General features: G+C 36.9%; 1 long non-coding RNA gene across 1 annotated transcript in view; it reads right to left on the reverse strand.

Moving 5' to 3' along the window:
• Nucleotides 1-3,785: 3,785 nt before the first annotated feature.
• The window catches only part of LOC123613279 (uncharacterized), a 100,868-nt gene continuing 89,760 nt past the window's right edge, over nt 3,786-14,893 (reverse strand). Inside the window, exon 9 of the long non-coding RNA XR_012505586.1 lies at nt 3,786-13,268. This is a non-coding gene — a long non-coding RNA (uncharacterized LOC123613279). The remainder of the gene's footprint in view (nt 13,269-14,893) is intronic.

The raw sequence follows: 14,893 nt of genomic DNA on the forward strand, positions 1-14,893 counted from the left end.
ATAGACCCTTCTGCGCACCCGCAGTCAGTCATTCTGTAAAAACCTAGTTAGTGCCTACTATGTGCCAGTTCCCCTGCAAGGCGCTGATGATAGATTAGTAAAACTCGACTCCAACGCTGAAGATGCTCATAATCTTGTGAAAAAGACGGAGATGACCTAGTAATTCCCTAAAATCTTGTTTTGCCACCGTCTCTCTTGCCACCACAATTTTAATTCAAAACATACTTCTCCCTATGAAAACATACCACTCCTCACACGGATTGGTCTGTTCTTTACCTTGCATTACCTCGCTAGCTTTATTTCATTCAACATTAATTCAGCAAATAATACTGGGTTTCTGTATACACTAGATATGATTCTAGGTTTATGGCAGTAAGGAATAAGGAATATACACTCATGGAACTTACATTCTAGGGGAGAGAACAGACAATAAAAAACAATAAAAAGAAATCAACAAAATAACGTTTTATAATGGTAAGTGTTGGGAAGAGAGGAAACCACCAAAGATGATGGATGGTGAGGGGCAGTAATTAGCGATCTCTCTCCAGAGATGACATTTGGTCTGCGGTCTGACTGACTATAGGGGCCAAGAGTCATGAGAAGATCTGGGACAGAGCCTTCCAGACAGAGGAAACATCAAAAGCAAAGGCCTGATGTGGGAATGAGAACAGCAGGTTAGGGTTAGGTTAGGTCAGGAGGAGGCAGGGTCCAAATTAGATAGGGCTTTGAGGCTATGGTAGGAGTTGGATTTTACTCTCAGTGACCCCTCTATCTTGTTGACACTGCCCAAACTACTCCTCAAACACTTCCAGCTTCTGACCGCCTCACTGCACATGCTGATTCCACTTTCTTGAAGACCCTTACTCTTGTTCTTTATGTGTCCAGCTTGTTATTTTCCAGGGTTCAGTTTAAATGTCACCTCAGAAACGTTATCTTCTCTAAATTAAGTCTCCCTCCTGCCCTCTCATTAGTCTCCATCATTGCACCTTATCATTTCTTCCAGGGCACTCAACGTATTTTTAAATTATATATTCACTGTTTCCCCACTAAACTGTGAACTCCATTAGGGAGAGAAGATGTTTCTTGTACCAGTGAATATCCCCATAACTAGCACCATGCCTTGGGTGGTCACATAAGATGTGTTTTTTGTATCAATAAATGTGGAAGTTTGTCAGCACCTAAGTAGTCAATGGTATACTACATTGTTTTGCACTTGTTGGCTTTTAAAATTAAATGCAAGTCATTTCCTGTTTATGTCTCCTCTGCTAGATTATAAATAGGAATTCTGGAAAAAGAAAGAGAGGAAGAGGGAAGTTGGGGGTGATGTTGGGGAAGTGGGCAGAGACTGTATTGCATATATTTGCACGTCTGGGAGGAGGAAGGCTTCAACTTAATGGAGCACCTATTACATGTGCTGTGCACTATGCTAGATTCTTAATCCTCAACACAGCCCTGCTAGGTAGTTATCCTCATTTTTATATATAGAAAAATTCAGAGAGATTAAGTCACTTGCCCAAGGTGATACATTAAGAGATAGTGTCAACCCTAAAGCCCATGCCCTACCCATCTAGAGAAACTGGACTTGGAGATGGGCTGGTTTAGTGATTTAAGTCTGTGTCATTAGCAGGCTTTCATTAGCAATTTCAGCTACTACCATTTAAGCATTCCAATCATATTGACATTCTTATGTAGGATCTCAACAAAGAGCCTGATTGGAAACTGCTGTTATTCTTTTCTTTTGGACTAGCACAGAGCTCATTTTACCTTTTCTTTTTTATGTTTTTTTAAAATTTGTATTTCTTTTTATTAATGACTTTTACAAGTTTCATCAAAGGAAAAGGGGAGATACAGAAATATGGATGTATTTCCTAAATGCTAGCTGCATCCCCTTGGTTGGTCTTGTTGCTGTATGACTAGCTCTTTCATCTAGGTCGCATGTAACATTTTAGACATCAAAGATAGTTCTCTGGCAGAGTGACAGGCTTACCACAACAATCACTTATCCCATTTACTCATCAGAATTATGTACCATCATTTCCCTCTAAACAGGATAGCTGTCTCAGGATAGCTACGGAGAACTAGAAAGGATGGGGCTGCTATCTTATATCCAGGGCCATTCAGTTTTTATATGAAAGAAGTGGTACACTGTAACCCATGGTAACATACACTTGTCAATCAAACCCAGTGAGTCCATCAGCAAACCAAGTAGTAGGTGGGAATACATACCTAAAAACACTACCCCCTCCACCCACCTTCTCCCGCACTGTAGTGTGGTTCCTCCTTGGAATAAATCCTGGAATCAAGGCAATGTCTTTGGTTTCTATGGTATTCTCTCCTCTTAACGGTTACCATCTGTTATGGGTTGACTATTCCCCCACCCCTCAAAAGATATGCTGAAGTCCTAACCTCAAGAACTAAATAATATGAACTTATTTGGGAATAGGATCATTGCAGTTTAATTAGTTAGGTTATAGTGAGGTCATACTGGAGTAGGGTGGACCCTTAATCCAATAACTAATGTACTTATAAGACAGCCATATAAAGAAAGAGACACACAGGGGGATGATAACGGCGAAGATTGGAGTTATACAGCCACAAGCCAAGGAACACAGGATTTCTGGCCAACCAGAAGAATTTGGGAAGAGGCAAGCAAGGAATTCTCCACAGGTTTCAGAGGAAGCATGGCCCTGTTGACACCTTGATTTCAGACTTATAACCTCCAGAACTGTGAGACAATAAATATCCATTATTTTAAGCCACCCAGTTTGTGGTAATTTGTTATAGCAACCCTAGAAACTAAAACACCATCATGTGTATGTGTGTGTATATATGTATATGTATGTATGTGTGTGTGTGTATATGTATGTGTGTGTGAGTATATATATATATGTATATGTATACACACACACATATATATATATATAGGCCTGAAATAGAAGAAAAATATGGCGATGGGCTGTAAGGAGGTCTGGGCTACTGTCTCAATTTGGCAGCAAACCAGCTACAAGACTTTGGGCCAGTCCCTCAACCCAACTAGGGAAGTTTCCTTATCTGTAGATGAGGAACATAATGAGAGAATAAGGGTTCAGATACAGTCTTGCAAATGGAAGATAAAGTTGAAGGAAAACAAAGATTGGATTGTAGAGAGAGGGAAATAGTAGCATAAGGACTTTTATTATTAATCTTATCATGTAGTGACTGGGAGCCACTGAAGGTTTCTGAACTGGGGAAATCTTTTGAAAAGTTTAAAAGTACCATGCAGCGGGGAGGGTATAGCTCAATGACAGAGTGCATGCCTAGCATGCAATGAACTCCTGGATCCAATTCCCAGTACCTCCATTAAAAATAAATATATAAACCTAATTACCCCCCCCCCAAAAATGCCAAAAAAAAAAAAAAAAAAAAAACCATGTGGATGTGGGTGTAACTTTAAGAACACTAAAATTAGAATTGGAATCCTAGATTTTAGCTATGCTTCCTATTTGTTCAGCCTTAAGCAAGTTGTCCCTCTGGATTTCTCTTCTCATCTTCAGGAATGGGATGGTGATCTCTATCTCTCAGGCTTGTTGTGAGGATTAAGTGAAATAATGTATGTGAAAATGTGTGGCTTGAATCTGAATGAATCTGAGTCTTAGAGATCTAGATAAACAGCAAGAGGGTTGAACTATTTCCCAAAAGCCAGGAGGAACATTCTAGAAGGAAAAACCAAAAATATATATTTCAGATATTTTTATTCTGTTTCAGCTTGAACACATTAAGATAGGTACTTGTTTCCTAAGTAGCCTATTTCTTCCTTAAAGATTTTACTGACCATTTCAGGCTTGAGGTGTTCTCTCCTTCCACGGTCCTGAGTTCTTTGGGCAGGATGACATGGTTTGTTGGGCTCATGCCTCATCTTCTGCACCAGGTACATACATGAGGGTGGAGACCATGTCTCACTCATCTTTGTATCTACCCCTCAACAACGTCTTGAACTGGAAGCACCCAAACAAACAAGATGAGCAAAATTTGATAATTTTAGAAGTTGGATGATGAGAACCATGAATATCCATTACACTATTCTCACTCTTATTGGGTATGTTTGGAAATTTCCGTATTAAAAAGTGAAAAAAAAAGACATCCAAGAAACTTCTCCTTTATGATAGTATACTAAGTACACGTGTTTACCTCCCTTCTCTCTGTACCCCTTTAAAATGTCAACAGCAGGCCTTAATTTTCAATGAAACTAACAAAGGTTAAGCTTCAAAGGGCCCCACTTGCACAGGCCCTTTCTAAGCTCCTGGAAGGTGCCTTAGCAATATGTCCAAGTGTTCACAAGTTTTTCCAAAATCTGCAAAAAGTCATATATTTCAACCACAATTGGTTAAGGGCATTGTTTCTTTCTCATCTAATTTCCCCTCTGTCCCATCCTCCTCGAGTAAGGTAATATTAAAGTGGTTGGAGTCATTTTGGGAATCGAGCTGAAGGGAAGTTGACTTTGGGATACAATTTGTTTGAATTGAGTGGAAGGATATTTTTATGATTCACAGTCACTTCTGTTGGTAGCATTTTATTGCTAACCACCCTCATGGAGGAACAGCTTCCAGGAGTACTCATCCAGCCCACTGCCTGACTCTCCCAGCATTGTAACACCAAGGAGCAGGGCCAGAGATTTTGTTGCAATATGAACATGTCCTATGGCCAGAAGTTAGTCTGTAGAAAATTCTTTCAAATTATATAGCTCATATAAGTGAAACCTAACAGAAGCTTTCTCAAATGTGACTACAATCTTAAAAATTACAAGTTGTCAAACTGAAAAAAAGAACTATCAGTAATATAAAAATTTTTGTTCAACCATGCTTAAAAAAAGACTGAATGATCTGTTCAATTGCTACAAATATGATAAAACAAAATCACCGTCATATGCAGAGCCAAGTAAAGAGCATCTAGACAAAAAATGTAGAGAAAAGTTATTAGAGAAGTATGTTAGGCAGTAAGATAATAAACTTATTATTTTGTTTTTCGGATTTTGTTGTGTTTGTGGATTTTATGTCAGCATTCCAAAGTCTGTAATTTGTTGTCATTTATTTTCTCATCCTAAATAAATATTCACTTCCTTATCTAAATTTATACTCAAATTTTATAGTTTTCCTCTTTAACAGGGACTCCAAAATTTATCTCTCATAAAACATGGATCTCTGAAATTGTAACTGGGGACTTTAACATCCCCCTCTCAGCAACTGATAGAACTAACAGTAAGAAAAAGAGTAAAGACATAGAAGACCTAAACAACACAATCAACCAACAGGATCTAAATGATATTTGTACAACACTCTACCCACAATGGCAGAACGCACATTTCTTTTTTCAACCACCAGTAATAGACCACATGCTGGGCCACATGTTAAAAAATGTAAAAGAACTGAAATTACACCAAGTATGTTCTCTGGCCATTATGGAATGGAATTAAAAATCAGTGAGAGAAAGGAAGGGAGGGTATAGGTTAGTGGTAGAGGACATGCTTAGCATGCACGAGGTCCTGGGTTCAATTCCCAGTTACCTCTGTTAAAATAAAAAAAGGCGGGGTGGGGAGGAAAAAAAAAACAAACCTACTTACCTCCCCGTTCCAGAAACAACAACAACAATAACAAAATCAGTGAGAGAAAGGCAACAGGAAAATTTCTGAATACTTGGAAATTAAACAACACAGTTTTAAATCATACCTTGTCAAAGAAGTCTCAAATGAAATTTAAAAGAATACACAGAGCTGAATGAAAATAAAAATACAACATATCAAAATTTGTGGGTTATGGCTAAAGTAGTGCTAAGAAGGTAATTTGTGCATTAAATGATTACTCAGAAAAATGGGAAAGATTACATTAGAAAAAGTATCATATTAATGACTTCAAGAAACTAAAAAAAAAAAAGAAAGTAGAAAGAAGGAGAGGGAGCAGAAATCAATGACACTAGAAAACAAAACAAAACGAAACAAACAAATGCAACAAAAAGCTGGTTAACAGATTCTAGGAAGATTGACAAAATAAAAGGAAGAAGACACAAATCATCAATATCTGTAATAAAACAGTCTATCGTTACAGTTCATTCAGCCTTTAAAAGAGTAATAAGGCAATACCACAGATACCGACACACTTATAAATTCAACAACTTAAAATAGACCAATTTTACAAACTACCAAAGCTCAAACAAGAAGAAATAGAGTAGTCCTACAACCATTAAAGAAATTGAACTTGTCATTATAATTCTCTGGAAAGAGAAATGGAGAATCCTATCAAGCATTTTGAGAAAAATTAGCACCAATTTTATACAATCTGTTCCAGAGAACAGAAGAGAAAGGAATACTTTATTCACTTTATAAGGCCAGTATTACTATGATATCAAGACTACACAAAGACAGTACAATAACGAAAACTACAGACCAACATCTCATAAAATAAACTTAGATACATATATCATCAACAAAAATTAGCAAATCAAATCCAACACTGTATTAAAAAAATATACATGACCAAGTAGAACTTATTCCAGGTATGCCTGACTGATTCAATATTAAAAAGTCAATCAATATAATTACACAGTAATCTATATATCAATAGGCTATAGAAGAAAGATCATATTGTTATCAATTGATTCAGAAAAGCATTTGACAAGATCCAAATCCAACTCTTATACATGAAAAAATCTGGATCTGCTTCCAGGCCAATAAGTATTCATAAAAGGGAATACATCCATGAATATTGAGAATGGGAGAGAGTTCCATCAGTTCATGAGAGATTTTGACAAATATCTATAAGACAAAGTGATAGAAAAACCAAGGTGGAGGAAGCACTCCAGCCCAGAACTGCAGGGGAGGACCGCAGCAGAGGTGGTTGCTAGTTCTTGGAGAAGTCTAGCAAACACACATGTTAGCAGTCACAGTTACATACAGGAGTGGGATACGGAGCACTGTCAACACTAGAGTTTCCCCACCATTTCTATGCCATGGCACGTATGGAAAATCATAATATGTATAGGGAATGGTTTTAAGGAAATGATTTTCAGATTGCCAAATTTCATATGACCTTTCTCTAAAGTTGACTTGCCTGAGAAGGCATCCTGAGTCATACTGGTTCTCCTTTCTCAACACCATTTTCACAATAGCTCTCCCACCACTTTACCAAAGAGAAGCAAGCATTCCTCAACGGTTCACTGCCCTGAAAGCTAAGCAAAGGAATAATTAAACATTTACTCATGTCCTATAAATGTCCCTAGTCCATCTCATTAAGACATTGATTTCTAACAAATTTTACTTTTTGTGCTAGTAATTTTTCTTTAATCAATAAGAATAATTTTTAACATTACCTTATTGTCACAAAAAATACAATCAATTAGATTTGTTTCTAGCAGAGAAGTTTGATAGGATTATTAATAAAAGATTTTCAGGTGCTTCTACTTCTGGATAGGATGGAGTAACAAGTACCAGATATACCCTCAAGCTTTAAACAACCCTAAACTGGACAAAACATGTGAAGCAATGTTTTCTTTGAGACACTGGACATCTGGCAATGGAGAATAGTGAGACCTGAGAGACAGGAAGCAAATACCTTCGATGTTTCTCTTGCTTGTTTGCTCTAGGGAAGCCAGCTGCCGTGCTGAAAACTGCTCCATGGAGAGGCCCATGTGGCATGGAACCATGGAACTGAGGAGGCCTCTGGCCAAAAGCCAGCAAGACACTAAGGTTCTTAGTCCAACAGTTCACAGGAATGCAATCCCACCAACAATCATGTGAGTGAGCCTGGAAGTGGATCCTCCCCCAGTCAAGCCTTTAGATGATACCACAGCCTTGGCTAACAGCTCATGGAAGGCCTGGAGTCACAGGCAGCCAAGTAATTCATAAACCACACTCAGCTCCCTGACATAGAGAGACTGTGAAATAATGGCTATTGTTTTTAGCTGCTAAGTCTTAGAGTAATGTGTTATATAGGCAGACAGGCATGAGAAGGGATATATTCCATTTCTAACACTACTGGAATTAGTCAAAGAGCAGGCTTAAAATTTTTTCATCACATAACCAATAACACGTTTGAACTCTCTTTATTCTATCCTTTGTACCTTCTTCAAATGATCATTCATGATAGGATAAACTGCCTTTTTTCTAAGCTCCACCTATTTCTTTAAGCTTTCCAACTAGAGTGACTGAATTTAATAAAGTAAGCAGCCAGAGATACTGTGCTTTTCCATCTAATGATGGAAAAAAAGAAAACACTCCATCTGGGTAGAAATTGATAATTAGCCATATCCAATTCCTGGACATCTGGCTTTTAAATGAAACAGAACATAGTAATGTCTGTTTCCCAGGGCATTCTTTTACCGAAAATGCTACTTGTTCTTCAAGTCTTTAAAAGGATAACATCAGTGCAGTTTTAAATATCAAGTTACCAAAGATTTGCCTCAGTTTTTTTCTGTATTACCATAGTGCTACATATTTATTGTAGAAAATGTGTAAACTACAGAAAATTGCAAGAAGGGGGAAAAAAATCTCACCATCCAAGATAATGTTTCACATATTAATGACTATCTTTCCAGATATGACTTTAAAAATTACAGGAATTTCAGAATAACAATTTTTCACCTCAACAACAAATCATCTTTAAAAACAACAGAATATTTTAATGAGTGAAATTTAATGAAGAACATGAAACCATTTAGTCCACTGAAGTCCACATCCATTTCCTTGTACAGTTTATTGTGTGGCTGATGACAATAATATTTTGGCCCTGACAGCCAGTATGAATAGCTCAGGGAAATATCCCTTAAGGCTAAAGCAGCCCTGGCAGCATACTGAGGGTAGTGGGGCTCAGGGAAACAACATATGTCTGCACCTACTCACCCTTCACGTGGCCACTGCTGCTCCAGAATTTGTGGTTGGGAAGGAGCTCATAGACCTGCACTTGGATCCTTAATGGGCTGGAGCCAGCTCAAAGAAGTGCTAGAAAGCTGACTGTTAAATTTCAGGAATTTTGTGAGCTGGCTATTAAACGCAGTCATTATTAAAACTTGGACTATATAAACTTTCAAGTAAATAAAGTATATTCAAAGCAAAGGTCATAAATACTCAAAAACTCATCATTTTAAATCATTTTACTACATTTTGCTATTGCCTGTGTTCTTGATGCTATTTCCATCTCCACGATGGGAATACTGTGTGATATGGTGATGGAACACATCTCTTCATAACCCCGCGTCCAGTGGTCCATGAAAATATTGGCCAAGATTCTTGTTAAAACTACACTTGTTTTTTATTTACAATGGCATATTGGCTATGGATATAAAAATTCAGCAAAAATCAATGAAACATTTGGTGAGAATCAATTGGCTATAATGGAATTCACACTAAAGACTAATGTATGTTTACTTATAAACTATGTGTTCTAAACTCGTTTTAGCAGTAGAATTTAAAATAAACCTGTGCATGCGTGCATGTGTGTGTTTCAGAGAGCTGGTTGTTAATCATTTACTAGTACACTACTGATCAGAGCAAAAGCTTCCCTTTGCCCCACTTACCGCAGCCTCCAGCAGATCCCTTTCAGCTGAGCACAGATAGCTAAATAAACAGGGGAAAAAAGTGAAAGAAAAGAGCTGGTGGAAAAGCAGAAAAGGTAGGAAGAAATAGAAGAGAAAGAAAAGAAAAAGTTCTTCCTGTCTTTTTTTTCACCATCAGCCAGCGGCTGTCTACGAGAAAGGAGACAAACCATTGCACAACACTTCAGGACTCCTGGAGTCACAAATTTGCAAGGGATTAGCTGGTGACCCCACTTTTAGAGAGCTAAGGATTTAGCAGTTTCCATCAACAGTGACCAGGCGGACTCTGGGTCAGAGGTTGTTTTAGGTTTTTGTTTTTAACATTAAAAAAATTGAGATATAACTTATATACAGTAAAATTGACCATAGAGTACAGTTCTATGAGTTTTGACATGCATATAGTCATGTTACTACCACTGCAATGAAGATATAGAACATTACTATCATCCCCCAAAATTCACTTGACCCTATTTGGAAAAACCCTGCTGTCCATCTCCAGCTGCTGGCAACCGCCAGTGTTTCCTATCTCATTGTTTTGTTTTGTTTTCCAGAATGTCATTTAGAAGAACTCATACGGTATGCAACCTTTTGAATCTAGCTACTTTCACTTAGCGTAATGTATTAGATTCCCCCATGTTGTTGCATGCATCAGTAGTTCATTTTTTTTTAACATTTTTTATTGAGTTATAGTCATTTTACAATGTTGTGTCAAAAGTAGCTCATTTCTTTTTATTGCGGTATACAGATTACACTATACAATACTGCAGTTTGCCACCCATTTATTGGTTGAAGAACACTTAAAGTTATTTTCAGTTTAGAATCATTATGAGTAATTCTACTTGGTTTGTTTGTTTATATATTTACTTAAGACTTTTTGGGGGAGCAGATTTAGGTTTACAACAAAATTGAGAGCAAGGTACAGAGATTTTCCATATATCCCCAGGACCCCCTATATGAATAGCTTTCCTCATTATTAGCACCACTTATCAAAGTGGCACATACATTTGTTTACCAAGTATGAAACTACATTGACACATCCCAATCACTCAAAGTCCATGTTTATCTTAGGGTTCACTCTTTTTTTTACTGTAGTCGATTTACAGTGTTGTATTACTCTCTGGTGTCTAACATAGTGATTCAGTTACACATATATTCTTTTTCGTATTCTTTTCCATTATAATTTATTACAGGATATTGAATATAGTTCCCTGTGCTATACAGTAGGATCTTGCTGTTTATCTATTTTATATACAGTAATTTGTAGCTATAAATCCAGAACTCCTAATTTATCCCTCCCCCACCCCTTTTCCCTTTTGGTAACTCTAAGTTTGTTTTCTATGTCTGTGAGTCTATTTCTGTTTTGTAAATAAGTTCATCTGTGCTGGGTTGTTTTTTTTTTTAAGATTCCACATGTAAGTGATATCATATGGTATTTGTCTTTTTCTGGCTGACTTCGCTTAGTATGATAATCTCTAGGTCCATCCATGTTGCCGCAGATGGCATTATTTCATTCTTTTTATGGCTGAGTAGTATTCCATTATATAAATATATACCACATCTTTATCCAGTTATCTGTTGATGTACATTTATTTTCTTAATATTTTTTATTGAGTTATAGTCATTTTACAATGTTGTGTCAAATTCCAGTGCAGAGCACAATTTTTCAGTTATACATGAACATATATATATTCATTGTCACATCTTTTTCTCTGTGAGCTACCGTAAGATCTTGTATACACATTTCCCTGTGCTATACAGTATAATCTTGTTTATCTATTCTACATTTTGAAATCCCAATCTGTCCCTTCCCACCTCCCACCCCCTTGGCAACCACAAGTTTGTATTCTATGTCTATGAGTCTATTTCTGATTTGTATTTATGTGTTTTTTTTTAGATTCCACATATTAGCGATCTCATATGGTATTTTTCTTTCTCTTTCTGGCTTACTTCACTTAGAATGACATTCTCCAGTAACATCCATGTTGCTGCAAATGGCGTTATGTTGTCGTTTTTATGACTGAATAGTATTCCATTGTATAAATATACCACATCTTCTTTATCTAGTCATCTGTTGATGGACATTTAGAGTGCTTCCATATCTTGGCTATTGTAAATAGTGCTGCTGTGAACATTGGAGTACATGTATCTTTTCAAATTAGAATTTCCTCCAGATTATGCCCAGGAGTGGGATTGCTGGATCATATGGTAAGTTTATCTTTAATTTTTTTTTAGGAATCTTCATACTGTTTTCCAAATTGGTTGCACCAAATTACATTCCCACCAACAGTGTAGGAGGGTTCCCTTTTCTCCACACTCTCTCCAGCATTGATCACTTGTAGACTTTTTAATGATGGCCATTCTGACCAGTGTAAGGTGATATCTCCTTGTAGTTTTGATTTGCATTTCTCTGATAATTAGTGACACTGAACATCTTTTCATGTGCATATTGGATCTGTATGTCTTCACTGGAGAAATGTCTGTTTAGGTCTTCTGTCCATTTTTTGACTGGGTTGTTAGGATTCACTTTTGGTCTTGTACATTCTGTGTGTTTGGACAAATGTATAATGACATACAGTTATAATTATAATATCATGCGAAGTATTTTCACTGCCCTAAAATACTCTATGCTCTGCCTATACCTTTACTGCCCCTCACCAAAAAAGTGATGTTTTCATCATTGCCATAGAGCTGCCTCTTCCAGAATGTCCTATAGTTGGAATTTTACAGTATGTAGCCCTTTCAGATTGCCTTCTTTCACTTAGTAATATGCATTTAAGTTTCCTTCATGTCTTTTCATGACTTGATAGTTCATTTCTTTGTAGAGCTGAATAATGTTCCATTGTATGAATGTACCACAGTTTATCCATTCACCTATTCAAAGACATCTTGGTTACTTCCAAGTTTTGGCAATTATGAATAAAGTTGCTTATAAACATCTGTGTGTAGGTTTTTGTGTGGACATAAGTTTTGAACTCCTTTGAGTAAATACCAGCATGATTGCCAAGTTGTATAATAAGAGTATGTTTAGTTTTGTAAGAAACTGCCAAACTATCTTCCAAAGTGGCTGTACCATTTTGTATTCCCATTAGCAATAAATGAGAGTCCCTGTTACTCTATATCCTTGCCAGCATTTGGTGTTGTCAGTGTTCCAGTTTTGGGACTTTCTTACAGGTGTGTAGTGGCATTTTTTTTTTTTAGTTTAGATAACTCTTTATATATTCGGGATACAAGTCTTTTAATTGATATGCATTTTACAAATATTTTCTCCCAGTCTGTAACTTGTATTTTCATTTTAACAGTGTCTTTGGAAAAGGAGAAATTTTAAATTTTGAAGTCCAAATTATCTGTTTTTTTTAAATAAAACATGTTTTTGGTGTTGTATCTAAGAAACTTACCTAACCCAAGGTCATAAATTGTTTCTCCTATGATTTATTCTAGGAGTTTTATAGTTTTTAGATTGTACATTTATGTCTATGATCTATTTTTGCATATAGGGCAAGATACGGGTAGAGGTTCCTTTTTTTGCATATGGATAATGCAAATTGCTCCAGCACTTACTGAAGAGATTATTCTTTCTTCATTCAATTTTCTTTGCACTTTTGTTGGAAGTCAGTTGACCATATGTATGTATATCCTTATCAGTTCTCATGGTTTAGTAAATTTCTGAGGCAGGAAGCTTGGAGGAAGGCTCAGGCCTAGGCCAGTTCTACCTTGAAGTGGAGGGAATGGGAAGGCAGACAGGTGCTGAGAGACACATGATTTCTTTTCACTCTAGCGTTAGGAATAAAAGGCTTATTGAAGCAAGAAAAGTCTTCTATTACAGGGCTCCGTCTTTCCTCCTATACTAGTTCCCTACCCCCAACACACACACACACATACACACACACACACACACACACACACACACAGATCCAAGTGTTACTAATCTAGTATTCTGAAGCGGAATAAAGGTCAATTATCTTTGTAAAAATACTTTATGCTGGGACCTAAAATGGAGGTCACTTGAAAATACAATAGCTTCATCTCTTCATTTGTATGCAATCTCATTTCGCAAGTAATAGGTCTTTTCAAAGAGAATTTGCTTTGGCCTAATCCTTTAAATTGTACCTGCAACTAAGCAATATGTGAGTACAAAGGTGAATATATATTAATTCTAAAATTGATTCTATTTATTAAATGTTTTACTTTTCTCAGATGCTTACTGAGTTCAATACTTACATTTCAAGCCCCTTCACTGATCCATGCTGTCTCAGTAAAACATTGATAGCATAGCATTACATTAATTTCCACAGCAACTAATACCATAAACCCCAGATTATGGCTTTGTTACAAAATGCAGCAGATGGGAGAAGGAGCTGAGAAAAGCAAAGCTCCCATCAAAACATGGTATTTTAAAAACAGTTATTAAAACTGGTAGTGGAGGGAGTACAGAGTAGTAGCTTCAAAGTAACTTGCATAATATTTACCTACATTTCTTATTTACTTCTAAGAAATGTGCTTAGGGCCAAAATCTTATTTCACAAATTACCTCATAGGAGTTATATAAGAATGAAGTAGAACCTTTTGGCAAAATCTCAGCATAAGGAACTACTCAGGTGTATAGTTTCTAGGTGTATTACCCGTGAATCCTTATTACAAACTGGCTTTTCAGGTGTTAAACAAAGAAGATGCTGGATTTGCCTTTAGTAAAAGAACAAAATGGCCCCTTTGGGTACCAGAATTTAATTTGTTTGTGGCTGAGGTTGGAGAAATGTGATTCCCATCATTTGTTCCTCCCCTGTTCGTTTCCTCCAGAAAGGAGCAGGGGAGGGGAAGAGGGAGTGAGGGCTCCATTAATTAGAACCATCAAATCTTGATGCTAGGACTTTGGGAAAAGCAGCCCTGGAGAGCATGGAGCTTCCCTTTCTGGGTTCTTTCTGAAACAAAGGAGACAAGCCAAATCTCAGATGGACTCTTGTCCTGGACTGAAAAGCTTATAAAGACGAGGGCGGCAGCAAGGACAGTAGCAGGGGTTGGTTTAGTCTCCAGTTCTCTCTCTAACTCCTTGACTAGAAAGCTTTTCTTGTAGATTTACAGGACCAAAGACTTCTGGATCCTAAAGGTCCCCAGAGAACCATTCAGGTGGGGTGATCCCAAGTGGCTTTTGGCTAAAACTACCAGAAAGTCAGCTGGATCAAAGTGATTCTGAATATTGAGGCAAATAGCCTAAATAATTCTGTTCAAACATATAGCTGGCTGATGCAAAAGTGGTCTTTTTGGCTTATCTTACATAATGATAAAAATTATTTACATCATTTGGTAGGTATAGATGAGAATTAAAATAAAAATTTTTTGA

The sequence above is a fragment of the Camelus bactrianus genome, chromosome 3, assembly GCF_048773025.1.
Source record: "Camelus bactrianus isolate YW-2024 breed Bactrian camel chromosome 3, ASM4877302v1, whole genome shotgun sequence".
Lineage (NCBI taxonomy): Eukaryota > Metazoa > Chordata > Mammalia > Artiodactyla > Camelidae > Camelus > Camelus bactrianus.